This window comes from Cebus imitator, unplaced genomic scaffold, assembly GCF_001604975.1.
Source record: "Cebus imitator isolate Cc_AM_T3 unplaced genomic scaffold, Cebus_imitator-1.0 Scaffold242, whole genome shotgun sequence".
In the NCBI taxonomy this organism is placed as follows: Eukaryota; Metazoa; Chordata; class Mammalia; order Primates; family Cebidae; genus Cebus; species Cebus imitator.
In genome coordinates this window covers 1,061,149-1,086,748 of record NW_016107557.1, presented here as the reverse complement: position 1 = coordinate 1,086,748, position 25,600 = coordinate 1,061,149, and the positions used below count along the sequence as shown (strand labels likewise).

Genomic DNA, 25,600 nt, shown 5'->3' with positions numbered 1-25,600 from the left:
TCCCAAACTGTTGGGATTACAGGCATGAGCTGCTGCACCCAGCCTTCCTAATTTCTGATTGACTTTTGAGTTTTAGAGCTAAAACATCTGTAGCTCTTAAAGAGGTACTTAGTGAAAGAAACCACATGCCTTAGTATGCTCATATATATATATATATATCATACATTGGTATGTGGTTTTGGTTCATTTTCCTCAACTTATTTGTTTCTCCTGTTTTCTGATTCTTCCCTGTCATCCATCTATCCATCTATCCATCTATCCATCCATCCATCCATCCATCCATTCCTTTGTGCTGCTCATAAATTCAACGGACATCATTTACATGGGATCATTTGTCTTTATAGCCACCCACGGCTGTTTTGAGAAAGGAAGTGTTCCTATCACATATTTTCCTTTGCTGGATGTACCTGGAATGACTGAGCCCCACCTGGCATGCAGGGCAAGACCAGAATTCGTGTCTCTTGGCCCGATGGAGGCCCCAGGAAGGGAACATGTGGTTTGGAGAAGTTCCTTCCTGCACCACTGCTCCTGTAACTGACCTTGGGCTGTGCAGTCTCTCCAGCCTTGGTCCCCTCTCTTTAAGATGGGTGTAACAGGACCTCTTGGGAGGCATTGGATGGAAGATGGCAGGTAAATTTTGTAGGATAGTAGGTGGTCATTACAGTTTAGTTACTTCCCCTTAAATAGAGAAGACTGTATGAGATTTTTGGATAATCTCCTGAGAGCACATCATGACTTCTGTTGGGGGTCATCGCCTCGACCTCCTTATGCCCAGGGCAGCTGAGTGACCCACATGCCAAGGTGTGGGCAGTGTGCCTGTGCTGCTGTGAGCCTCCTGGGGACCCTACACAGAGCCTGTTCCCTTCCACTCACTGCTCGCTGGTGTGTGCGGAACAGCGCCCTCCCTAGCCTTTTGGAGGCCCTGGCAGAGTCCCAGAAGCCTTTGTTTGTCTTGGAAATTTGTCTGGAAGATGCCTTAAACGTATTACAGTGCTTTGCAAATCTTTCTCTAATCCGTTTTTACAAATAGCTGAGTAGTATTGGTTTTACGTGAACTTGGCAAAATTTGCTCCTGTTCAGGGCGACTGGGGACATGTGACAATTAGTGGAAGGCAGCATGATTCTCAAGTGTAGCATTTCTCTGACTCAGCCGACTATTTCCTTTTTCCTGTTGCTTTATTATTTATTGTTGCTATTCTTTCTGCTACCCTCTCGTTCCCTCCTTGCAGATGTCTGTCTTTCCAGGACTGTCTTTGTGTGTTTTGATGTTCTCTTGCATAGACATTAATGGCGGGTCCATCCCTGAATCCCCACTGTTCTATCCGGTGACTGCCATGGAGCCCTGGTGTGGTGGCTCTGAGGGCAGGGAGCACAGCTCCGCTGAATGCACCCCATCTTGGGGACACTGTGGCAGCTAGAAACCTTGCTGGATGTAGTTGAATGTGCCTCCCTGGGCTGGGATTCAGAGCGGGGCTCACTTTTCTTCCATGTATTGGGACTAAAGTGTCTAAAGACGCTGCTGGTGCCCCACCTGGTTCCTTCTTTTCCAGGTCGGGCAGCCCAGCTTGCTTTCCCCATCCCTTCTCTGGTGCGCCTGACAGCTCCCTCATTTCTCTCCTAGGTGAGGGTGCTGTGGGCTTTCAGAGCTCAGCTACGATGGAATATGTCTTAGCACAACAGGTGTTAGGAAGTGAGGAGGGTGTTGGCAAGAGTGAGGTGCTGGGGCACATTAGTCCTAGCTCCAGGGACTAGCAGAACTCTGTCCCTAACATTCCATTTACTGGTGGTGGAAAAATAGACCAGTGGGTTCTTGCTGTTCTACTTGCTAGATGATAGATTTTCTTCATCTTGTTTACCAAGAAAGAATGTGGCTTCTTAGCCCAGGACTTGATTTCTGGTTCCTGGTGAATGCTTTTCAGAGTGCTCTGTGTCTCTTCATTTGTAGAAAGGGAACTTTCAGAAAATGCCCAGCACAGTACCTGCGTGGGACAGTGGGACTTCAACAAATGTTTGTAGGAATCCCAGTTTGGTTCAAGTTGTGAGCTGAGAATCCCTGCTGTTGGTTTTAGGTTTCAGGCTCAGACCTTCAGAACCTTTAGGGGTTGTATCTCTAGCCTCAGCCGAACCCTAGAGGCCAGGTCAGCAGAGTGAGTGATAAGCCTATTTGGTCCATCAACCCTGTGGCTAGACACATAGAGGTTGTCATTAGAAAGTGCAGTATTTCTATCCTACTCTTGAATTTCAGGAAAGAGCTTCAGGATTTGTAAAAACTTAATTGCTATTGAAGACTGCCCAAGAGTTATGGTTTACCTGGCCGCAGGCGCATGCCAGGTGTATGCAGTACCTGTGCTGTGTCTAGGGAGGAGGGAATTGGTGGTGGGGGCGGGGGACAGGCAGGACTGCAAGTGGTACCGGGGCCTTATAGAGCAAAGGTGAAGACAGGAGATGGGGGTGGAGCTGTAGGGAGCAGGGCCCATGCGGCTCTGTGCGTGGGGGCTGAGTCCCATGCGGCCGTGTGGGTGGGGGCTGAGTCCCGTGCGGCTGTGTGGGTGGGGGCTGAGTCCCGTGCCGCTGTGTGCGTGGTGGCTGAGTCCCGTGCCGCTGTGTGGCTGGGGGCTCACTCCCGTGCCCCTGTGTGCGTGGGGGCTGAGTCCCGTGCGGCTGTGTGGGTGGGGGCTGAGTCCCGTGCGGCTGTGTGGGTGGGGGCTGAGTCCCGTGCGGCTGTGTGCTTGGAAACTGAGTCCCGTGCGGCTCTGTGAGTGGAGGCTGAAGTCCCATGTGCCAGCCTTCCTGTTGCCATTTCAGGGATCCTCAGGGCAGCCTGGTGGGGACAGTGAGGGCACGGGATTGCGGCTGAGTGGTGGGGCTGTGCAGTGAGGCGGTAGGAGCTTGCTTGGGAGAGAGGCAGGGGAGTTGAGGGGTACCTGGCACCTTCTCTGGGCCAGCAGCCTGAGTTTGAGTCCCAACTCTGCGGCAGCTGTGTGACCTTGAATGCTTTACTCAACCCTCCTGTGCCCCAATTTCCCCGTAGATAAAAGGAAGATGTTGGTAATTGTATTACCTGCCTCATGGGTTCTTACAAAGATGGAAAGAGTAAGAATCAATCATGTCCTGGGCTTGAGACACAGCTGGCTGATGGTGTTTCTTCTTATGGTTGAAGTGAGGGAGGTGGGCCTGACTGCATTGCTGTCCCTCTGAAGGTCATGAGGGGTGGTAGCTGAACTTCAGCCTGTCCTGTATTCATAATCTTATTTCACTAAAGTACTGTCAGCATGACTTTAGAATGTTGGAGGAAACTTTCTGTGTTTTCCAAGTACCATTTAATTCTTTTTTTAAAGTAATTTTGAATGAAACTAATATAACCCTGGGGTGGGCAGAGCTGTCGGGGGCATGGGAGGGGCTGTGATGGAGTAGGGCGGGACACATCCCGGCCCTGTCTTCTGCCGTGGATAGGGTCCCAGCTGTCCCCTTCCAGGCCTGGAGTTGCGGTTGGTTGGGTGGGTGCCATTTGAAAGAGTAGGGGCTGGTTGGGGGATGGACCTGAGTAGTGAGGTTGGAGGATGCATCTTTTGATGAGGTGGCCCTGCCGGGCAGGTAGCTGCTTTACATTGACAGCCACTGAAGCTGGGGCCCGGCAGACCTGGAGGGCTTCCCAGCCCTGCCCCCCTCATCTTCAGAGTGGGCCTCGTGGCTCTTTCCAAAGGGCGTCTGCAGAGCATTAGACACTTCCTTGGCCCATGTTCAGCAGTGTGCAGGAGAATGCTTAGAAATCCAGGAACGAATGGTTTCTGAAGTATTTGCCATCATCCAATTCCACAGTGTCCCTTTATGAGTTTAGCTAATGAGGAGTTGACTTATCTGTGTAGGTCTCCCAAGAGGGATAACTTAGGTGATGGCATTCTTGGCAGGGAAACCGCTAGCCTGTTTTTTGGAGAAGATGTCATCCTGTGCTTGTTCTCATGCGGGATTGCCACGCAGGTTGAAGATGGTTTCGTGCTTTTCTCTGCAAATGGCTGTTCTTTGGATTGTGTGAGGTGATTCTCTCTAGCCTCTCCCTTCTTCCAAAGTTCTGAATCTGGATTGATTTCTGTTTATGAAGCTTTCTGAGATGCATTGCTGAAAAGAGTAGTTAAAGAATGTGTCTGGAGAAAGCACCCGGGTGTATTTCACAACTGTTCTGTTTCATAAAAGCATTTCAAATAGTCTTCCCAAATCTGGAGGATCCGGATCTAGCTTATACACAGACTCCAGTGTTTCAAGGTTGAGGAAAACGCTGGCAAATTGATCTGTAAAATTATATAAGAGTTTTCTCTTTTCTTTTACCTGAATTAAAGCTGAGTTACCCAGGCCGGAACCTGGTGCCGTTCTGACCCCTTCCTGGCTCCATGGATCTGTCCACTGTGTCACCAAGACCTGTGATTCTGCCTTCTAAGTGTTTTCCACACAGCTCCTTTCCTCCCGCTGCAGTCACTGCCTTCAGTTCTCCACATTTCTTACTCGGACTTTTGCAGTGGCCTCTGAATGGCCTCTGAACGCCCTGCCTCCAGTCCCCGCTGTCTTTCCTCTCTTCATGTCATTCCCTGTGCCTTCTGAGCTCCTGGTCCAGGACCTCATTCTGAGAACCATCTTACCACCTAGCAGCAGGGCTGACCTGTCACTGTGTGGCTTTGAAAGTCAACACCAGGCTTACCTGTGTGGCCTGGGCTGGGTCTCTGTCTTCAGCTCCCATTTTGCTCAGTTCCTCAAAGCCCTTGCCCTTCCCACTGTGCTGCCTGGATCATGGCTTCCTCCATCCTGCAGCACAAACATCAGTGGCCAGGTGAGCCCTTTTCTGGTCTCATCGCAATTTGTCAAAACGTATGGCTGTTTCGACATGCACCCAGGAGCAGGGCGTGCCACATCTCTTCATTTTTCTAGAGAACTAAATCTCCTTTGATCCTGCCTCACTTGAGAAAGGTGGGGTGGCTGATGTCATTTTGGGGGTGTACTTCCTGGGCGCTTTTCCGAAGACTTGTCACTCAGCCACACCCAGCCCCACTTCCCAGGACTTTATTGGCCATGGGTCCTGTTTGCCTGGTGCTCACATCTTTTTCAACATCTGCTGAAGTTGTCTCCTGTGGGGGTGGCCCTGGGACCCCACTCCGCTGCCCATTGCTCAGGCCTCCAGGGGTCCTCCTCAGCCCACTTCCTGCTACTCCTGGGGTCCCCGCCCTCCCCTGGGTGGGTCCCTCTTCTCCTCTCACCCCTGAGCACTCACCTCCTCCTCATCCCCACGTGGGTCTGCTTAATCTAAGTTTAGAGCTCTGGTTTTAAGCATCAGTATGCTTAAGCATTATCTGGGGAGCTTATTAAACATACGGATTCCTGGACTCCACCCCAAGAGATTCTGACTCAGAAGCTGAGATGGTGCCCAGTAGTGAATGCGTATGTTAACAAGAATGGTGGGCCCCTTGACACAGTTGTTCTGTAGTTTGGATAGTGAGTAGCACTCGTCTAGACCTTAAAAACAAAGGCTTTTTCTGGACTTGTTTTTAGGGCTCCCTGACTTCTTCCTGTTGACCCAGGAATACAGTAGGCCATTTGCTATAGAGTCCCCATAAGCCCTCTGCTCCCTAGCCCCATGTTCACAGCTAACCTGGGAGCTCCTCAAGGGCAGGGCATGGCTTCATTCCTCCTGCACAACTCCTGGTGCCTTGCACTGGGTCCGCAGCCAGATGTGGGCAGGAGCAGTCTTGGGGACAGCAGACACAGCCCACTGAGGAAGGCACCTGACCCCGGGCTTGGCTTTCCTTTCCTTTCTGGCATGGTGCTCTGGTGTCCAGAGGCGGGAGGATTCCAAGGGTCTCTGGTGGCTGCCTTCTCCAGATTTGGGCTTGGACTCGGCATAGCTGAGAATGAGTTTTGTTTTGTTTTATTTGTTTTCAATGGGCAAAGTGACCATCTTAGGTGGAAGGCAGGCTGCTGCAGGGCCTCCACACGGGTGCTGGCTAGTGATGGCATCTACGTGGAGGAGAGGGAGCTGCTCTGAAGTGAGCCCAGCACCACAGTCCCGGCCAGACTCCTGGGCAGATCCCTGGAGCCCTGTCCCCACACCACCCGCACCACCCTTGGAGCTGCCTTCCGGGTGTTAGTTACAGTTTCAGTCACAGCCCCAGAGGTGGCAAGTCACTGACTAGGAAGAGAGTTGAAATGAACAGAATTCTAAGTAAGAGTAATATACTAAGAGTTGCAATTTTTGTGTTCCAGTGAGGTAGAAAATATTTTACGTCAACTGAAGGCTAGATCTACTTTCATGTGGAATTTCTTTGCGAAAGAACAGCATTTTCTGAGTTCAAGCCTAGGTCTTGGTTAGAATCAACAGGGTAATGATGGCAAAGGGGAGGTTCATGAAAATATTCTCAGACTGCAGTTCTGAATTATGAAGGCGGCTGCTTCAGCAGTTCAGTGACACCTATCTTTGCAAAATGTACTTTCACTTGTAAGGGCCAAATAATTCTAATAGAAACATTTTTTGGTATGTAATCATGTAGAGTGATACACTTTTATTTTTTTTGCTGTGCACAATAGAAACATTTTTTGGTATGTGATCATGTAGAGTGATATACTTTTTTTTTGCTGTGCATGATAGAAACATTTTTTGGTATGTAATCATGTGGAATGATACATATACTTTTTTTTTGCTGTACACTTAAAATTATCAAATAGATGTTTGGAACTTCTGGAAACTCCATTTCTGATCACTGATCAGTTTCATGCATGTCTGTGTGTGTGTTGTGTTGTTTCTAGTGTGTGCACACAGGCCTGCAGCATAGTAGTTATTGGAAGAGTGGTCCATTCCATTCATTTTAAATGCAGCATCACCAGTTCCACCTGTCACATGTGGTGGTAGAATTTGAGAAGAAGGGGGACAGTTTGATCAGGATGGTGAAGTTGCCCAGGGACATAGGTTGTGAATGTGAATTCTCTTTTTGTAAGCAGCCTCTGGTGTGTTTGCATGTAGGATATCAGCCCTCAGTTTTCATTCAGATCCAGTTCCTGCTGCCGTCTAACTGAGATGAGCAAACCTCACTTCAAACATTGCATGTAACTCAGCTACTTCATTTGTTCATTCTTTTGCTTTTCTGGAAGGATTCCAGAAAAGGTCTCCATGGATTCTTTTTCCTTCCAGAGAAGCAAAAGATGAGAATGAACAAATGAAGTAGCTGAGTTACATGCAATGTCTGAAGTGGCTGGTTGATTGGAAATCACCCACATGTAAGGATTGTCCAGCAACTTTCCTGTGGCCCCTGGTGACAGCTTGTGTGCCATGAGAACTGGCATAGATTGTGAATCACTCACTGTCCTTCCAGAGCTTTGACTTAAGGTAACATGGACAGACCAGTGCATTCTTTCTTTTTCTTTTAGAGATTTTTTTTAGAGATGAGGCCTCACTATGCTGCTCAGGCTAGAGCTGAACTCCTCACTTCAGGCAGTCACCCCATGTCGCCTCCGAAGTAGCTAGGACGACAGCTCCTACTCCCAGTGCACCTGGCTGAACGCATTCTTTTTAGTCTTTTGAAACTCTTGTACTTTCCAAGATGTGCCTGGGGAGATATTCTCCTCTTAAGGCTAAGACTGTAGTTTTCTACTGATTTCCTTTGTTTTCTTATCCCAGGGCAGAATATTTTGTTCCTGTTGATGGGCTGCGGACGGTGCTCACTCTGCCTTTCCTGCTAGTCTGTCCTGAACTCTCCATCCTTTTTTCTTTGTCTCAATTCCTCCTTCACCCTCCTCCTTCCTTGGCTTGACTCTTCTCCCCATCTCCCTCCCCTGTTGGGATTCTGGCCTAGTGGGAGATGGTCTCATCTGAGCATCTGAAAACATGGGGCTCCTTTGTCTGAGCTTACTACTGAAGGCAGAGGAAGGAAGATCTTTTAGTGAGTCAGTAGATACAAAATGCTATGCCTTCAGACTGCCTCTGCTGTCTGTTCCTCAGGGGCTGAAGGAGCCTCACACCACAGGCTGCCCTTTAGCTGTTCCTCCGGAATGCAGCCTTGTTAAGTCACTGCCAGTGTTTGCCCTCTTGGCGTCCGTTTCGTTAACTCCAGACTCCGCTGCTTTCTTAAAGGCTAAAGTAATGTGCTAAGTAAAACCCTGAAATGTTTAGAAGCTGTGCAGTATTATATTGTAAACCTGTAAAAATTCTTAACAAAGTTAGTGGCTTGGAAGGATTTTCATGAGAACTTCAGCTAAAAGGCAGTAAAGTAAATGCCTTAAAATAACTAAACTTTGGCTTATAACAAGGCCATTGTTTGGCAGTGTCCACCTTTTAAAGACTTTCCAGAATTTGGAGGAGGAAATGATTCTCAGACAAAGTAGTGATTTAAAAAATGAAGACAGTAAATTAACATTGACATCATTTGCCAACAATTGATTTCTTGTCTTCCAACTTTTTACCCCGCATTCTGAATAAATTGGACCATGTAAAGAACTAGAAGATTAACTTTAGGGGTTTTTTATTTTTGATTGAAATTGGTTTTGCAGAAGTGGAAATTTGGCAGCATGGATGGAAACCAGCAAATCAGTTTACAGTGTTCTGTGCTTCTTAGTTTGTGAAACCCACAAGAATGAGGAAAGGCTGCATGGCTTTGAATGTGAGAAAGCTGCACTAATGTAGGGTTTGCCTTTTCTGGAAGTTTATTTTTACCCTTATTAATTCAGTAGCTTGTAGAACAGCATGTCCAGACTTTAACTAGTTAATAGTGGCTCCCAAACTGGGCAGGATTTCAATGACAATGGTTATTTTTCAGTGGTCTCATAGAGAAAATGCTGGGAAATATTCTAAGAATGGTGTAAATGAAGAGGAACTTGGTAATTTTTTTAAAACACTGGCTCAGTGAAATGTAAGCAGTTGGCTTACACACAGTGATAATCTTTACAATCATATATTGTGCTCTGATGAGGTAGTAGAAGCATGTCTCTATTTTAAATTGAAATGATCAGTTAATGTGGGAATATTTGGAACATCTGTGTCTTTTCAAATGAACTGGGGTAGATGATCTTTTTTTTTTTTTTTTTTTTTTCCTGAGGGGAAGCCCATTTGCATGGTGGCTTTGGCTGGTAGCATCCAAGCCTGTTTCCCAGTCTGCTGTGGTCGTAGCGACCTGTCTGATGTTATGTGCTTACACTTGGAGTCAGTCTGAGTCAGCAGTTTGGGAGCTCCTTCCAAAGGTCTTTTCATCTTGAACAGTTCAGGAGTGTCTGCAGCAGGCCTGGTCTCGTTTGCAAACTCAGTGTCCTCATGGTCTTCTTCGTCCCCTTCCTCCTGGTGTCCCCTGGATGCTCTGTCCTGCATCCTCTTGTGCGGCTCTGTCCATCACCTGACATCCATGTTAACATGACTATGGGTGTCACTTGAATAGCTGCCTTCATGGCAGGTTCTCGCTGCTGTAGATTTGGAGAAGTATTTGTAGGGGAGTCGAGGCAGGGTACCTTGATCTGCAAACACACCAGGGCTGTCTAGAGCCATGCTACTGGACTGCTGTGCTGGTGTCTCCTAGGAGCTTGTTAGATATGTAGAGGCTGGGCATGGTGGCCCACATCTGACATCTTAGTACTTTGAGAGACCAAGATGGGATGATCTCTTGATCCCAGGAGTTTGAGACCAGGCTGGGTAACATAGCAAGATCCTGATTCTCACAAAATAAAAAAAAAAAATAAAAGATTAGCTGGGCATGTTGGCATGCCTACCTATGGTCACAGCTACATTAGAGACTGAGATGGGAGGATCACTTGAGCCCGGGAGGTGGAGACTGCTGTGAGCTGTGATGGCTCCACTGTAGTCTAGCCTGGGTGACTCTGTATTTTAAAAAAACAAAAATAAGAAATGTAGACCCTCAGGGTTCACTACAGATGTGTAGAGTCTGAATTGGCTCAGTCTAGAGTACAAAGTATGCTCATTCCAGGTCTATTTGGATTACCACGTACAAGTTTATCAGAGCACTGGAAGCCGAGGCAAAGGTACTTTAGCAGTAGAATGTGTTTTCATTAAGTTATTCAGAGTACTGGATCCAGGACTTTATTTGCGAAGTTTATGCAGATAACACAGATCGGGTGAGCTCTGTTTGTCTTGAGCAGAACACATTTAGCTGCTTTCTGCTTTCTGGACCTTGCGGGACTGCGCTGCGAAGGATGATTCCTCGGATCATCGGCAGGTTTCACTAGGAGGGTAGAGCTTGCTCCTCTCCTCAGGAGTGGAGATCACAGCCAGCAAAAAAGTCATCTTCAATACAAGGGAAGAGAAAATGTATTTCAAATAATGAGACTAAGTATTGTTTTTAGAAACTTTAAAAAGTTATACATGTGATATGTATGTATATGTATGTATTTAAATACCACGATTCAGAGTGTGTGTATGTAATGTATTTGGAGATTAGCTGTGTTTATATGTATACATCTGTATATATTGCATTTGAAATGTATGAAGGTACACAGTGGCTAGTACTGTGGGAGATTTACAGAGGAAAGATCAAACATAGTTTAATGGAGGAGAATGACCAAGAATAGATGTTTATTATTGGCTCAGTTTACCTAAGTGACAACTAAACACATACGCCAAATGAGCAGTAAACATTTTACCATTTGGAAATGCTAGGAAATACGGTGTTATGATTTTTAAACCATTCTCGTTAATATACAACGATCCTATTATACCATTGACATATTTAAATAATGAGAATCTAGTGAGGCTTAGCTAAGACTCAAGTGATTGTAACCAACATGATTTCTTGTTGTTGATGTAGACAACTATAGGATTGTCCGTTTCTTCGGCATCATGATGGTAGTCATTCAGTGCCTGTGTGAAAGCGAAAGGTGGAGAGGGACCCTCTGAGCCTGTAGAAAGCTCATCTCCCAATTCCCACCAGGGCCTTCTGGGACACTTTCTGGGTACTTAGTCCACAAGGTCTTTCTGAGTCTGTCGAAGGAGACCTTAGCTACCATTGAAGACAGAAGAGTCCGGATCAAAGGCCTCTTCTCAGCCTTCTTCATCTCTTGATGGCCTCAGCATCTGACACAGGGCCAGCGTGTTTAGCATCTGATAAGCCCCTGTTGTGTGGAGGCCCTGAATGCTGAGGCTGGCCTTGTCCTGTCTTCCTGTAGATGGCTCTGGAATTTTTGAAGCTTAGGAGGTTGGGCCTCTGAACTTTGCTTCCTGAGCACTCAAGCCAAGAGAGTGTCAGTTGACGTTAGGCACATGGACTGCTTTTGCTTTGACTGACAGATCTTGGTTGAGGGTAGAGGGTGGGAAAAGCTGAACCAGCCCTGGTACAGGGACTGATCCCAGCAAGTCAGTTTCCACCCCACCCCCTGTTCAGTGTTGACTTTGAGGGATGCTCTTGCCCTATGTGTGGCAGCCGCGCAGGGCCTGGGTTGCCTTGGTCCAGGTAGAAATTCCCAAGAGGGCGTCATGGGGCTCAGGTCTTTGAAGAGACCAGCCACTCTAACTGTGCCCAGCAATGGTGAGTCACTGCTCTGTGCTCCAGAAGAAGGGACTTGCCAGGTGGCCGTCACCATTCCTCATTTGTTCCCGGAGAGCAAAATGGGACTACACTTTACTGTTGCATCTGGTTTGAAGAGACCTTCCTTTCTATTTGGGGAGAAGAAAACTCAAACACAGCCAGGCAGCTGCCAGACGGTGCCTGGCTTTCACCTCCTTCTCGCTCTTCCTGGCCAAGTTGGTGTCCCTGGGTATCGCCCGTGCCGAATGCTCCATGTGTATTCCTTGAGTCTGAAAGGCACTGATGAAATGCTTGCTGCAGCTTTGTTAGGACACAGTTGGTCATGCTCTAGGCTGCTCTGGGGACAGCGGCATTGAGTAGGCTGTGGGAACCATGGCTGGTGCGTGGTCACCCTGCATGACAGCCTAGTAGACCCAGCCTGGACTCTTCAGGGGCAGGTGGAGACCTCCTGCTACTCTGTGAGTGGGGCCACCATGACTGCTGGCTCTTCACTGAGGCCAGACTCAGTGCAGATTCCTGGTGCTGGACGAGGCCCCAGGAAAGATACACCTGTGGTTGGTATAGCTTGGCTTCAATTTACTCAGAATAAATACAGACCTGTCAGCAAGAGAGAAGCTAGGCAGCTATGCTGGATGAGCTTGTAAAGATGTTAGAAAATTATTAAAACAAAAACGATGTGGCATTTACAGGTTGAATGAATGAATGCACATGTGCATTTATGGTGTGAAATTGTACATGATGCAGAAATGAGATGTGTTACTGCATCTGCCCTGAGGGTGTGGGCCCATCTGCAATATTACTGAAAAAAGTGTCAGAAAGCAGGCTTGGTTTTGGGAAGGATGCCTTTCCTTTCTATTTCATGTGTCACCAGCTGCTCTGTGTGTATTATGTCCTGTTACGATTGCCCTTAGATGGCTCTCCACTCTGTCTCTAGGCCTCGTTGTGTTTTATTTATTTGTTTTTGAGACAGGGTCTCACTCTGTTGCCCAGGCTGGAGTGCTGTGGTGTGATCACAGCTTACTGTAGCCGTAGACTCTTGGGCTCAAGAGATCTCCCCACCTCAGCTTCTTGATCAGCTAGGACTATAGGCACATACCACCACATCCGGCTCATGTTTTTATTTTTATAGAGATGGGATCTTGCTATATTGCCCATGCTTGTCTTGAACTCAAACAATCCTCCCACCTTGGCCTCCGAAAGTGCTGAAATTCCAGGTGTGAGCCTCTGCTCCCGGCCTCTTATATTTTAAATGGCTCTGCTTCCCAGGACCCAGCCACTAGCTGGAGTGAGTCTTGCTCCAGAGAAAGGCAGGAAGCCTGTGGCCAGGCTTCGATTCAACCTTTGCCCAAACAAATTCCCCATCTTCCTTTACATTAAAGAGAGAGTGAAAAACTGTAAAGATTAAGAATAAACATGCCTGTTTCCCCTCGGGGTTTTCCCTCCTCCAGTCCCTCATGCAATCCTGTTCTGGTGCAAGCGAGGGCCTCATGCCTGTCACTTTTCAGGAGTTCCACCCACTCTGCCTCTTCTTGCTCTGCCTCTTGGGGGCCCATGGCTTACAGATGTTTCTGGGACGTGTCATTCAGGAGGTAGTTTGGCATTAGTGAGATGGGCAGCCCCATTGGATCATGCTGTTGGAAAGCCACATGTGGATGCTGCGATGCCTGGCGCCGCAGGGTGTGCCATGTGAGGAGCTCCGCCAGCACCTTCTCTTCTCTCCTCGGAGCAGCTGTGCTTGTTGGCTTTCCTTGGTGGCTTCCTCTTGAGTGAACCTTTCTTCTGAAGGCTTGATTTCCTTGGTGGAGGCTTAGTGTTTCTACTCAGCCTTCTTTCTTGGAGGCCTGGGCTTGGTGTTGAGTTGTGTTTGGTGAGGTTCTGGAAAAAGCCTGTGTTTACTAGAACCAAGGGAGGAGGTCTGGGCGGGGCATCAGGTCTGCCTTTGTTCTGTGACCTGGAGCTGAAAATCTCTTGGCTGGGATGAGGGAGGGGTGGGTCAGTGACCCCTTCAGTTCCCTGCTGGCCCCTACACGGGGGATGCTAAGCAGCAGGCCAGTGGCTATTTTCACAGCTAGAGAGTTAATGCTGGAAGGAGGAGGTGAGTTTGTTGTCGTCTTTGCCTTGTGTCATGGAACTGCTGTTTTTAATTTTTCTTGGCTTGGGTGTGAGAATCCTGCTGCCTGCGAGGCTGAACATGAGGGAGAAAGCGTGGAGACAATGATCACGTTTGCTGAGTGATTGATGAAGAAGTGGCAATATATCATACACTCCTGAATGTAGATTTCAGGGGAGTGTGACAGGTTTCTGTAATGAATGAAGTTTTTATTTTGTACTCTTTTAAGTAATTTTATTGATTTAAATATTTTAAGTTATCACGGTTGTTAAAACTAGTCCTTACAGAATTTAAAAATAGACACAATTTTGAGTAGCAGGAACTGAATATGTGTTGAATTATTATTTTCAACAGAGCTTAAAGTCTTGCTTAAAAGAGTTAAAAATCATCAGTTTAAAAATAGAATATCTTAAAGAGCTGGGCATGGTGGTATGCACCTGTGATCCCAGCTACTGGGGAGGCTGAGGCAGAAGGATTGTTTGAGTCCAGGAGTTTGAGGCTGCAGTGAGCTAGGATTGTGCCTGTGAGCAACCATTGCACTGTAGTCTGGATACTATAGCAAGACCCTGTTTCAAAAAAAAAAAAAAATCCAAAGAAATTTTGAAATAGATTGCCAGGAAATTGGATTAGCATTTTGTTTCAGAATTAGAGCTGGGTCATTTGAGCAATCCAGGTTTTGTCACTTTAGCTGGGAAGAAAAGACTTATTGATACTAATGGAAAATTAAAAATGAGTCCCAGATTCTTACTTTGGAAATTTGCTTAGGGAGCTTTCTGTTTTTAACCTTGAACTGTAGATATCTAGATGGCAGAGAAGTGACAAGGTTATTTGACAAAAATAATAACTACTGAGTGACATTTCTAACACGGACTCAGGTTCACCCGGTAAAATGAAATCAGTACTGGAGAAGTTGTGCATTTATTCTTTGAGGGTAGAACATGAAGCCAAATATCTTCAGCCTAGTTGGAAATTAATTTCAGAACTATGAGCTCTGCTTTGAATGCCTGAATAAGTTCGGTTGCTATGGCCTTTTTGTGACTAGACATCGACAAATCATAATTCTGTTACTTTGGCTCATTTAAAAAAATTTTAATAGCACAACAAGGTGACTAAAGTTGATAATAACTTAATTGTATATTTTAAAATAACTTAGAGTATAATTGGATTGTTTGTAACTCAAAGGATAAATGCTTGACGGGATGGACATCCCATTCTGTGTGATTTGCTTATTTCACATTATATGCCTGTATCAAAACATCTCATGTACCCCATAAATATATATACCTAGTACGTGCACACAAAAATTAAGAATAAAAAAATAAACAAATGTTAAAGGACTCCCATGTACCACATACTCTGCAAAGTCTTGGGGATGCCAGGATGATGGGGATGTGTTTTTCACCCACAAGGAGGTCAAAGTCGAGTAGGAGAATGAATTTCCACTTTTGGTAGATGAGGCAGGGCAAAGGCCTGCTGTAATGTACAACTGTGTGTACATTTAATATATGCATATGCACTTAATATTATGTACCCCATATTTAATTACTAAGTTATTTATTTTTTTGAGATAGGGTCTCACTCTGTCACTCATACTGGAGTCCAGTGGGTCAATCTTGGCTCACTGCAACCTCAGCCTCCTGGGTTCAAGTGATTCTTGTGCCTCAGCCTCCCAAGTAGCTGGAACTACAGGTGTGCACCACCACACTCAGCCAATTTTTGTATTTTTTGGTAGACATGGGGTTTCACTGTGTTGACCAGACTGGTCTCAAGTTCCTGGCATCCTGATCCACCTGCCTCAGCCTCCCAAAGTACGGAGTTCATAGGCATGATCAATTGCACCCAGCCTAATTATTAAGTTATATTTATCAGTTTTCTGTTGCCGCATAACAAATTATTGTCAATCTAGCAGCTGAAAACAGTAGTCATTTGTTGTCTCACAGTTTCCATGGCTCCAAAGTCAGGCATGGCTTAGCTGGGTCTCTGGTCAGGCTGTAGTCAAGGTGTTGGCCAGGCTTTATTCTCATTTGCAGGTTTGAGTGGGGAAGAATCCACCCCCAGGCTCACTCAGGTTGCTGGCCGAATTCATTGACTTGCAACTGCAAGACTAATTTCCCTGTTCCCTTGCTGCTTGTCAGCTGGGGGCTGCTCTCAGGTCCTGGAGAGCCCCTGTAGTGCTTTGCCAAGTGGCCCCTCACAGGCCCTATCATGAGGTGGCAGCTCACTTCTCCAAGCCAGCAAGGGAGTCTGTCACTCTCATGTTGCTGAGATGGGATCCTATGTAGGTCACCTGGTATGAGGAGAGGCATTCTTTGAGGCATTTGGTTGGGTAGAAGACAATCATAACTTCCACTGTGCTCAAGGGGAGGGAGTTGTACAGGGTGTGAGCAATTTGGGGGTCACCTTAGAATTCTGCCCACCACAGTACCTTTCTGGTTGTTCCACGGACTTCTGTTCCAAAGAATCTGAGCATTTGCATCCTAGGAAGATTGGATAGAGCAGCCTCAGTGGGGCAAATAAAAAGTAAGATCTGGAAAATCAGCAGTGGGTTGTTTTCATCTCTCAGCAAGTAAGAAACAGGAGGAGAAAGGAATGTCTATAGGCTCCCAACGCTGATGGGAAGGAGGTGTTTGGCTGGGGTAGAGCTCCACAGGAATCTCCCTGGCTCCTCTAGCTAGGTGCAGCCAGGTTTTATCCGGCTGTCTTTGCATAGGCTGAGCACTCAGGAGTGGCATATGGCAGGAGCACGCTTTGGGGTATGAACCTCCTGGATAGTGAACTGCGGCACACAAGCTAGACAGATGGTGGCTTAGTCCACCTTGGACAAGAGTGTGTCCTGTACACTGGCAGGCAGGGTGCTGAGAGGTGTTTGTGATGTCTGAGGCTGAGCTTTGCTGAGTTCACCTGAAACTACTCTGTGAGCACGAGGCACTCACCTGAGGTTGCCGGCACTCCACCTGGGATGGTACGATGCCTGCAGAGCATGCTCACTCAGTTGAGATGGGGACGCCAGTGACAGGTTGTATGGACTGGACAAAATCTGGAGCACTAGCTGGGAGGACATTCTCCTAAAAGGATGGAAGGCAGGTAAAGGCATCATTTCAGGCAGAGTCAGGAACATTACCATTCCAGCCAGAGTGTCACTGCTAGAGGGCCTACTTTTTCCATGAAATCAGACATATATTTCGGCAAAGGAATTACTGTGGCCTGCCTGCCTTTAGGTGGATCCATCTTATCTTGAGACAGTTTGGATTGTTTTGAAAGACGATGGTCATTTCACAGCCTTTAGGGTGTGTATAAATTTTAAGAAGACCAGCCCAACAGGGATACTGTCTGTTATTTGGCCTCTCATCAAAGAGGAGGCCTGTGCCTCTGCAGGAACAAGTGTGTGTCCTTTGACAGGTGAGGACTTAGTGCCCCTGTGGCTGTGTGGAGGCAGAGGGGGATTTTGTCCCAGTTTAGTAATTCTGTGTTGTCATCCTTCTCTCTTCCTTCCTTTTATTACTTGTTGCTTATCATTGCATTTGTATTTTATTCATTTTGATATTTGTGCCTCTTACTGTGACAGCCCTCAAATATTTAACCATTTTTGAAACGTGGGAGGGGGACACACAAAAAATCAAATGGCTCACAGAAGTTCTTCATCTTTCCTCCTAGAGGTTCAAGCTCTACATTCGTGACATCAAACCCCTTTCTTCTGCTGGGCCATTTCCAAGAACTCTCATCAGTTTCCATATAGTTTAAAAGGTGAGTGAAACTCATGCCTGCTCTCTGTGATGATGCCTGGGAAGCAGACTTGTCACGGTGGGGGCTGCTCTGCAATGGTGGACCTGCCTGGCGCGTTGGGTTTTACAAGGATGTGCCTTGCTTGTGTGTTTCTTTTTTGGGGCTGGATGTTAATGGCTGGGGCTTGGCAATCTATTACCAGTAGAAGCTTGGGTTACACCTGTGTGTTTTCAGAGCCAGCCGTGGTGGGGGATGGTCAGTAGCAGTGCTGGAGGTGCTGGGAACCCCCCACCTGGCATGCCAGCCATCAGCGTCTGGCCTCAGGATGCCCTGGCCCTCTCGACGCCGTGTGTTCTCAGTTCCTCCGATTTTATTGATGCTTATTCTGTCTCATTGTCAGGCTTCATTTGATGTCAGGAGCATCAAATGAAGAAACACATGAGAAATTTCAGGAAGGTAAGACATTCTATAAAATATAAGGTAAATTTTTTTCTAGATTTTTAATGTGCCTAGTGGTGGGATTCATTGCTTACAGGAAATCTCTTTTTAGAATGTAATATGAGGTCAAGGACCTCCATCCCTTCTACTTGTCTTCCTTCCTTCCACTTATTTTTTCTTTAGGGCCTAGAACAGTATGTGCAGTGTCAGGGAGCTTGATAAAACTTTTGCTAAATGAAATGAGTTGAGGAAGAATCCCCTCTGAAGCTCTTAGAGCATATCCCAGCCTTTTCCTTTCTGGTTACCGTTGGCAGCAGAGGAGGCACCTGGAGAATCCAGGAGGATATGCGGTGCTTCCTTGCTGAGGCACACAGACCCTGGAATGTAAATAGACTTTTTACAGTTTGGAGCCTTCCTAAACTGCGGGTGCAAAAGCAGTATGCATAGCAGAGCAAACCAGGCTTGGGTTTTGCGTGGGGGCAGCTCCTCCGCTGCTGAGCTCATGTTTGTTTCTCTCCTCTCTCCTGAGTCGATTTCACGCCCATTCGATTGGCTCTCGGGAGGCTGGGGTGGAAAGAGCTCAGGGGGAACACCCAGACCGCGTGCCTCATGGATGTTCAGTGACTGACGAAATGCGTGTTATTCACACAATCCCTTTATTAACCTGACAGAAAAGCATGGGGTTTAAAAATCCCTGCTCTTCGCTGACTTGGTGGGTGTGGAGAAGCCGTTTTTCTTCCATCATTTGGAACACCCACCGCCAGCTTGAAGTGGGCGGTGACAGCGCGTCTCTACCAGGGCTGACAAAGGCGTGGGCACAGTTTCATTTCTCTTTTATTGTCTCAAATGCAGTTCCCATTGAATTGACCCACCAAAAACTAGCACTGTCTTCAAGTAGAATTTTACTAGATAGTGGAACATACCGTTGGACTGTGCCCCCAAAGACTGAAACTTGAGTTACAACGTTTCAGCAAAAGAAAGAATTCCTGTAAATGACATAAATATCTGATTTCTCCCCTTATGTGGGGTTACCTCACCCATCAACTATTTTAAGCAACTTTCAAAATTGGTAATGGAAAACTTTGTCTTGACTGTAGTGGTGTATGTGGATTTTAAATTAAATACAAAGCTCTGTTGCTTCTCCTGAAAATCAGAGCAGCTAAGGAAGAAATCACCGTCTCTGCAGAACTGCATGGCTGCATGGTGCTTCATCATCATGGTAATTTTCAGGCACAGACTTAGCTTGAGAGGCGTCATAAGAACTTTCACACCTCTAAAATAGGTTCTTACAGCTGACTGTCCTGGAATTTATATTTGCTCTGTTAACTTGCAAAATTTTGTCCCTTAAGCAGCTCACAGCTGGACTGTGAGACATTCCTAAGAGCTGATAAAATGGACAGGTGGCATTGCCTTCTTTTGCTCTGTCTGCTTGCCTGGGAGGGCCCAAGAAGTCCTAGAGCTTTGCATTAACTGTAGGATGTGCCGGCCTCCCTGTGCAGTGGATTGATTTGGACTTGGTTTTAAAATGCAGCTGGGTCCCTGTGTTTAGGCTGTTATTAAATGCACTTTTGAGTTTTTCCCTCCTTGATGAATCTGAACACTTGTACACTTGCCATATTGCATTCGTGTGGGGAACTCAGAAGCCACAGACCTTGGCCTGAATTCTGGCTTGGTCACTTTCATTCACTTTGTTACCGTGGTGAGTCATAAGCTTTTCTCATCTTTATATGGGATAATATTTATTTCGTGGAATTACTTTGAAGATGCCTAATTCAGCATTCCATGCACAGTAGTCACTCAACAACATGTTGGCTATTATTTTCCACCCTAATGCTGGCTTTCTTCTGTGATCCTCATGCTGGAGGGATTGGAGGAAAATAGCAGAGGTCCTGCTCTTTCTGTCCTCTTTCAGAACTACGGAAGTTTGCTAAGGCATTTCACGTGGCATCCTGCTAGAGCCTATAGGGGAGTGCTGCTGACGTGATTAAGCACAAAGGCACCATGGTGCAGGCAAAGAAATCATTAATTCTAGCTGCCCACACTGTTCCCTGACCTCTGCGTAAGATAGTGCAGCCTCACACTGAGATCTGGCTGGCTGTCAGCACAGACTGGAAAGGTGAAGCTGGAGAAAACTCCACCTGTCTCTTGGTTTCATTCTTGGTCCTTAAGGGATCTGAAGGCACGGGTGCAGACCAGGGGCCATGTGGATATCTTCCACTGTGAGACCAGTGTTCCCTGTGGAGAGACACAGTGAAACAATGAAAAAATAACGTTAGACCCAGGTGATGCATCCTGAGCTGAACTTCTATCTTTGTGCTCAATTTAAACTTTTTAAGGTAAAATCAGAGGATCAATAGTACTGGGAGAAGCAGTTATTACTTTTGAATGTAGGTCCCTGCTGTCTGCATTGGTAAATAAAGTCCTGCTTATTGTCACCAGATGTATGTACAAAGTGATCTTTGGCACTGTGTAATAAAACAGATTAATTCATGAAAATGTTATCAAACAAAAAAGATTGAAATCCCAGCACTTTGGGAGGCTAAGGCAGGAGTATCATTTAAAAACTCAGGAATTCGAAACCAGCCTGGGCAACATAATGAAACCTTAGCTCTACTAAGAAATCAAAAACATTATCTGGGCATGGTAGTGCATGCCTGTGGTCCCAGCTACTCAGGAGGCTGAGAAGGGAGGATCGCCTAAGCCTGGGAGTTTGAGGCTGCAGTGAGCTCTGATCATGCCACTGCACTCCAGACTGGGCAGCAGAACAACATCCTGTCTCCAACAGCCCCCCACAAAAAAAAAAAGCAAAACTGGACTTGTCATGTGAATGACTATCTTTTGCTGGGTGCCTCTAACTTGAGGAGGACTGAAACTCAGCCATGAAGGTAGTTCCTGCAGGGGGTGTCCTGAGGTTTCCCACCTGCATAGGCAGCAGGGCAGCCATGAGTCAGCCTCTGCTGGCCTTCCAGGTCACCGTCAGGGAAGTGACACCAAGGTGGCCAGTGCTGAGGTTCTGGGAGGGATCCCAGGTTTGGGGGTCCTCATTCAGGGGCCTCCCTCAGCTTCTAAAAGAGTTTCCGAGTTCCTCAGCCTTATTTGGGCCACCTCTCTGTCTCTCACATGTCTCTTCTTCCCTTCTCTCTCCTCCCAAGCCTCTGTCTGAAGCTCAGTCTCACCATTGTCCCCTGATTCTTCAACTTTAGGGTTGTATTAGTCTGGATTCACACTGCTGTTAAAGATATACCGAGACTGGGAAGAAAAGGAGGTTTAATTGGACTTACAGTACTACATGGCTGGGGAGGCCTCAGAATCATGGTGGGAGGTGAAAGGCACTTCTTACATGGCAGCAGCAAAAGAAAATGAGGAATAAGCAAAAGCGCACCCCCCTGATAAACCCGTCAGATCTCATGAGACTTATTCACTATCATGAGAATAGCATGAGAAAGACTGGCCCCATGATTCAATTACCTTTCTCTGGATCCTTCCCACAACGTGTGGGACTTCTGGGAGATAAAATTCAAGTTGAGATTTGGGTGGGGTCACAGCCCCTGGTCCCTCCAAATCTCATGTCCCTACATTTCAAAACCAATCATGCCTTCCCAACAGCCCCCCAAAGTCTTAACTCATTTCAGCATTAACCCGAAAGTCTACAAACCAAAGTCTCATCTGAGATAAGACAAGTCCCTTCTACCAAGGAGTCTGTAAAATCAAAAGCAAGTTAGTTACTTCCTCGATACAATAGAGGTACAGGTATTGGGTAAATACAGCTATTCCAAATGGGAGAAATTGGCCAAAACAAAGGGTATGCTATAGGGCCCATGCAAGTCCAAAATCCAGTGGGGCAGTCAAGTTTTAAAGCTCCCAAATGCTCTCCTTTGACTCCAGGTCTCACATCCAAGTCACACTGATGCAAGAGGTGGGTTCCCATGGTCTTGGGCAGCTCCCCCCTGGCCTTGCAGGGTACAGCCTCCATCCTGGCTGCTTTCACAGGCTGGCATTGAGTGTCTGTGGCTTTTCCAGGCCCATGGTGCAAGCTATTGGTGGATCTACCATTCTGGGGTTTGGAGGATGGTTGCCCTCTTTTCACAGCTCCATTAGGCAGTGCCCCAGTAGGGGCTCTGTGTGGGGACTCTCACCCCACATTTCCCTTCTGCACTGCCCTAGAGGTTCTCCATGAGGGCACCACCCCTGCAGCAAACTTTTGCCTGGGCATTTAGGCATTTCCATACATCTTCTGAAATCTAGGCAGAGGTTCCCAAACCTTAATTCTTGACTTCTGTGTACCCATAGGCTCAATACCACGTGGAAGCTGCCAAAGTTTGGGGCTTCCACCCTCTGAAGTCACAGCCTGAGCTATGTGTTGGCCCCTTTGAGCCACTGCTGGTGTGACTGGGACACAGGACATCAAGTCCCTAGGCTGCACACAGTACGGGGACTCTGGGCCCAGCCCACAAAACCACTTTTCCCTTCTGGGCCTCTGGGCCTGTGGGACAGCTGTGAAGGTCTCTGACATGGCCTGGAGACATTTTCCCCCATAGTCTTGGGCATTAACATTAGGCTTCTTACTACTTATGCAAATTTCTGCAGGCAGCTTGAATTTCTCCCCAGAAAATGGGTTTTTCTTTTCTATTGCATAGTCAGCCTGCACATTTTCCAAACTTTTATGCTCTACTTCCCTTATAAAACTGAATGCCTTTAACAGCACCCAAGTCACCTTTTGAATGCTTTGCTGCTTTGAAATTTCTTCCACCAGATACCCTAAATCATCTCTCTCAAGCTCAAAGTTCTGCAAATCTGTAGGATGGGGGCAAAATGTTGTCATAGGAATTTGAAACCAGCCTGGGCAACATAAACATAGCAAGGGTTACCTTTGCTCCAGTTCCCAACAAGTTCTTCATCTCCATCTGAGACCACCTCAGTCCATATTGCTATCAGCATTTTGGGCAAAGCCATTCAACAAGTCTCTAGGAAGTTCCAAACTTTCCCACATTTTCCTGTCGTCTTCTGAGTCCTTCAAACTGTTCCGATCTCTGCCTGTTACCCAGTTCCAAAGCCACGTCCACATTTTCAGGTATCCTCACAATACCCCACTCTACTGATACCAATTTACTGTATTAGTCTGTATACACCCTTCTGATAAAGTGTCATATCTGAGACTGGGAAGAAAAGAGGTTTAATTGGATTTACAGTTCCACATGGCTTGGGGAGGCCTCAAAATCATGGCAGGAGGTGATAGGCATTTTTACATGGTGGCAACAAGAGAAAATGAGGAAGAAGCAAAATTGGAAACCCCTGATAAACCCATCAGATCTCGTGAGACTTATTCACTATCACGAGAATGGCCTGGGGTAATTCATTTACCTTCCCCTTGGTCCCTTCCATGACATGTGGGAATTGTGGGAGACAGAATTCAAGCTGAGATTTGGGTGGCAACACAGCTAAACCATAGCAAGGGTTAAGAGTGGCACTGAGAAAATCAGAAATGCAGCAAGGGCATCTGGGATGCCGAATGCCCTTGTTTATAGTTGGAATTAGGGGATGCCAGCCTGCAAGGAGAAAGGCCCGTGAGTGTGAACACCACTTTCAGAGGTTGGGAAGAGAAACTTGCCACCTCTGCCACTTCTGCCTGTGGCCTGGGACCTGGGCATCGTCTCCACCTGCTTGTTGGATTCTCTCTTTCTGTGATTAGATTGTATTAGTTTCTCATCAAGCAGACCTGTGGAGTTGTATGGGAAAAATACCTTGACACTTTGCTCTAAACTCAAATGTGCTAGCAGCTCCGTCAGTTCATGCCTAGCATGGCATTGTCAAACTGCTAAAAAGCTAGCAAATTTTCCACCTAAAATTTTGTGGGGGAGGCCAGGATGGGGGATGTGGAGAAAAGATGTAAAAATAAACCCTCAGATTCTGGGTTGCTTGGTGGCGTGTGTATTTTTCTGTGGTGCAGGAGGTTAGAAATAGCATTGCTTTTTATGGGATTCTCAGCAGCAGCTTGAAAATTTGGCTTTGAGGGTTTGGTCTCCCTGTGTGGGTGAGGTGAATCCTGCAGCATGGTGTGGGGGGCAGTGCGCCCCGGCACCTCCCTGTCGGTCTTCCGCCTCCCTGCCCCTGCTCGGTGCCACCCGGATGAACTGCACTCGAGTGTGAAACACGCTTTGCCAAGGTCAGGTTCCTGAGATGACTCGCCTGTGGCAGCTGGTGCCAGTGGTAACAGACTGCATCGCAGCAGTCCCCATAAGTCACATCGGTGCATCTGTGAGGGCAGTCGCAGGGAGGGGCGTCCTTTGGGGATGTGGTGTGTCTGACAGGCTGTGCCTCTCAAGCTGATGTGAGATGACCTCCCCTTGATGTCCTGACATTGGTGGGGGGTGCGAGCCACCCTTTCAAAGAGAGTCCTGAGGGATTCTTGAAATCTGTTAGAGTTACATAATTCTTACAAATGGAGGGAGGTTGCAGTGTCCCTCTCAAGTGCAGCGGAGAAGGGAAATATGAAGGAGAGAGGCACTGGGACAGAGTTAATGAGCCCCTGGGGCCTGGGGGCATCTGCGAATTCCTTGAAATGTTGCCAGTTCCTGTGAGAATGCCAGGGCTTTGATAGGATTCTCAGCAAGGTTTTGACCTCTGGAAAAGGTTAAGAGTGCTTGCAGTGGAGCATGAGGTGTGTGGTTCATTTGGCTTGGGGCAGTCATTTCAGCGATGGTCAGATTGGAGGTGTCATGAGTGGGCAGAGGGTAACGTAGACAGGCAAGGGACGGGATTCTGTTGTCAATTGTGTAACTTAACAGGGGGCTATTGGAGGTGTCCGCTGGGCTTTTCCTTTGTAGGCTTTCTTTTTGAGCTTCATATAATATTTGTTTTAGAGTCAGCTTGCTTCCTGCAGGAGGCTACGTGGCGATGCTGGGTTAGCTGAGCAAGCTCAGTGCTTGGGAGAGGATCCCGCTGTGCACAAGGTGTCTGGGGTCTGTCTGCTCAGCCTGACACTTAAACAATTTTTCTCTTTTTCTCCTGGGATCTGGTTTGCTGGGGCCCTCCACATTTTTTCGTGTTTTTCTTGAAACCCTGAGGTTGTGGTAGGGAAGTCAAGTCTGCACCCTTGTCCAGAGAACAGTAGGGGAAACTCAGGCCAGTCCTTCAACTCCACTTTCACAGAACACTGTTAAGTTTGTCCTCAAACGTTTGCCCCTTCATTAAAAAAAAAATTGTAGTAAGATATACATAACATGGGGAAGTTGGAACCCTTGTGTATTGCTGGAAAAAATGTAAAGTGGTTCGGCTGCTATGGAAACAGTGTGCTTTAACCGTTTTTAAGTGTACAGTTCTCTGGCATTAAGTACATTCACGTTATGCAGCCATCACCACCATCCATTTCTAGAACTTTCTCCATCATCCCAAACCAAAACTTTGTACCCATTAAATATTAACTGCATTCCCTCTCCCTCCAGCCGTTGACACCCACTTTTCTACTTTCCGTCTCTACGAATTTGACTACTCTGCATATCTCATAAGTGGAATCATGCAGTATTTGTTCTTTTGTGTCTCATGCATTTCACTTAGCTTAAAGTCTTCAAGGTTCACCCACATTGGAGCATGTCTCAGAATCTCCTTCCTTTTTAAGGCTGACTCATATTATGTTGTCCTTGGAACAGGAAGATGAGAGCTGGAGATAAAGTTGGAAAAGAAAGTTAGGGCCAAACCATAGAGCTTTTGTTTATTTATTTATTTTTAGAAACAGGGTCTTGCTTTGTCACCCAGGCTGGAATGCAGTGGCACAATCATAGGTCACTGTAGCCTCAACCTCCTGGTTCAAGTAATCTTCCTGCCTCAGCCTCTG

At 46.8% G+C, this 25,600-nt stretch overlaps 1 protein-coding gene across 8 annotated transcripts in view; it reads left to right on the top strand.

Annotated features, from left to right (window-relative positions):
* Positions 1-25,600, top strand: part of LDLRAD4 (low density lipoprotein receptor class A domain containing 4) — a 414,465-nt gene that overhangs the window by 39,416 nt on the left and 349,449 nt on the right. For 4 of the 8 annotated variants that reach the window (XM_017498497.2, XM_037727856.1, XM_037727857.1 and 1 more), the window contains exon 2: positions 17,263-17,352. The exons of the other annotated variants lie outside the window; for them this stretch is intronic. The gene's annotated coding sequence lies outside the window, so the exon portion shown is untranslated. The remainder of the gene's footprint in view (positions 1-17,262; positions 17,353-25,600) is intronic. 8 annotated transcript variants of the gene reach the window in all.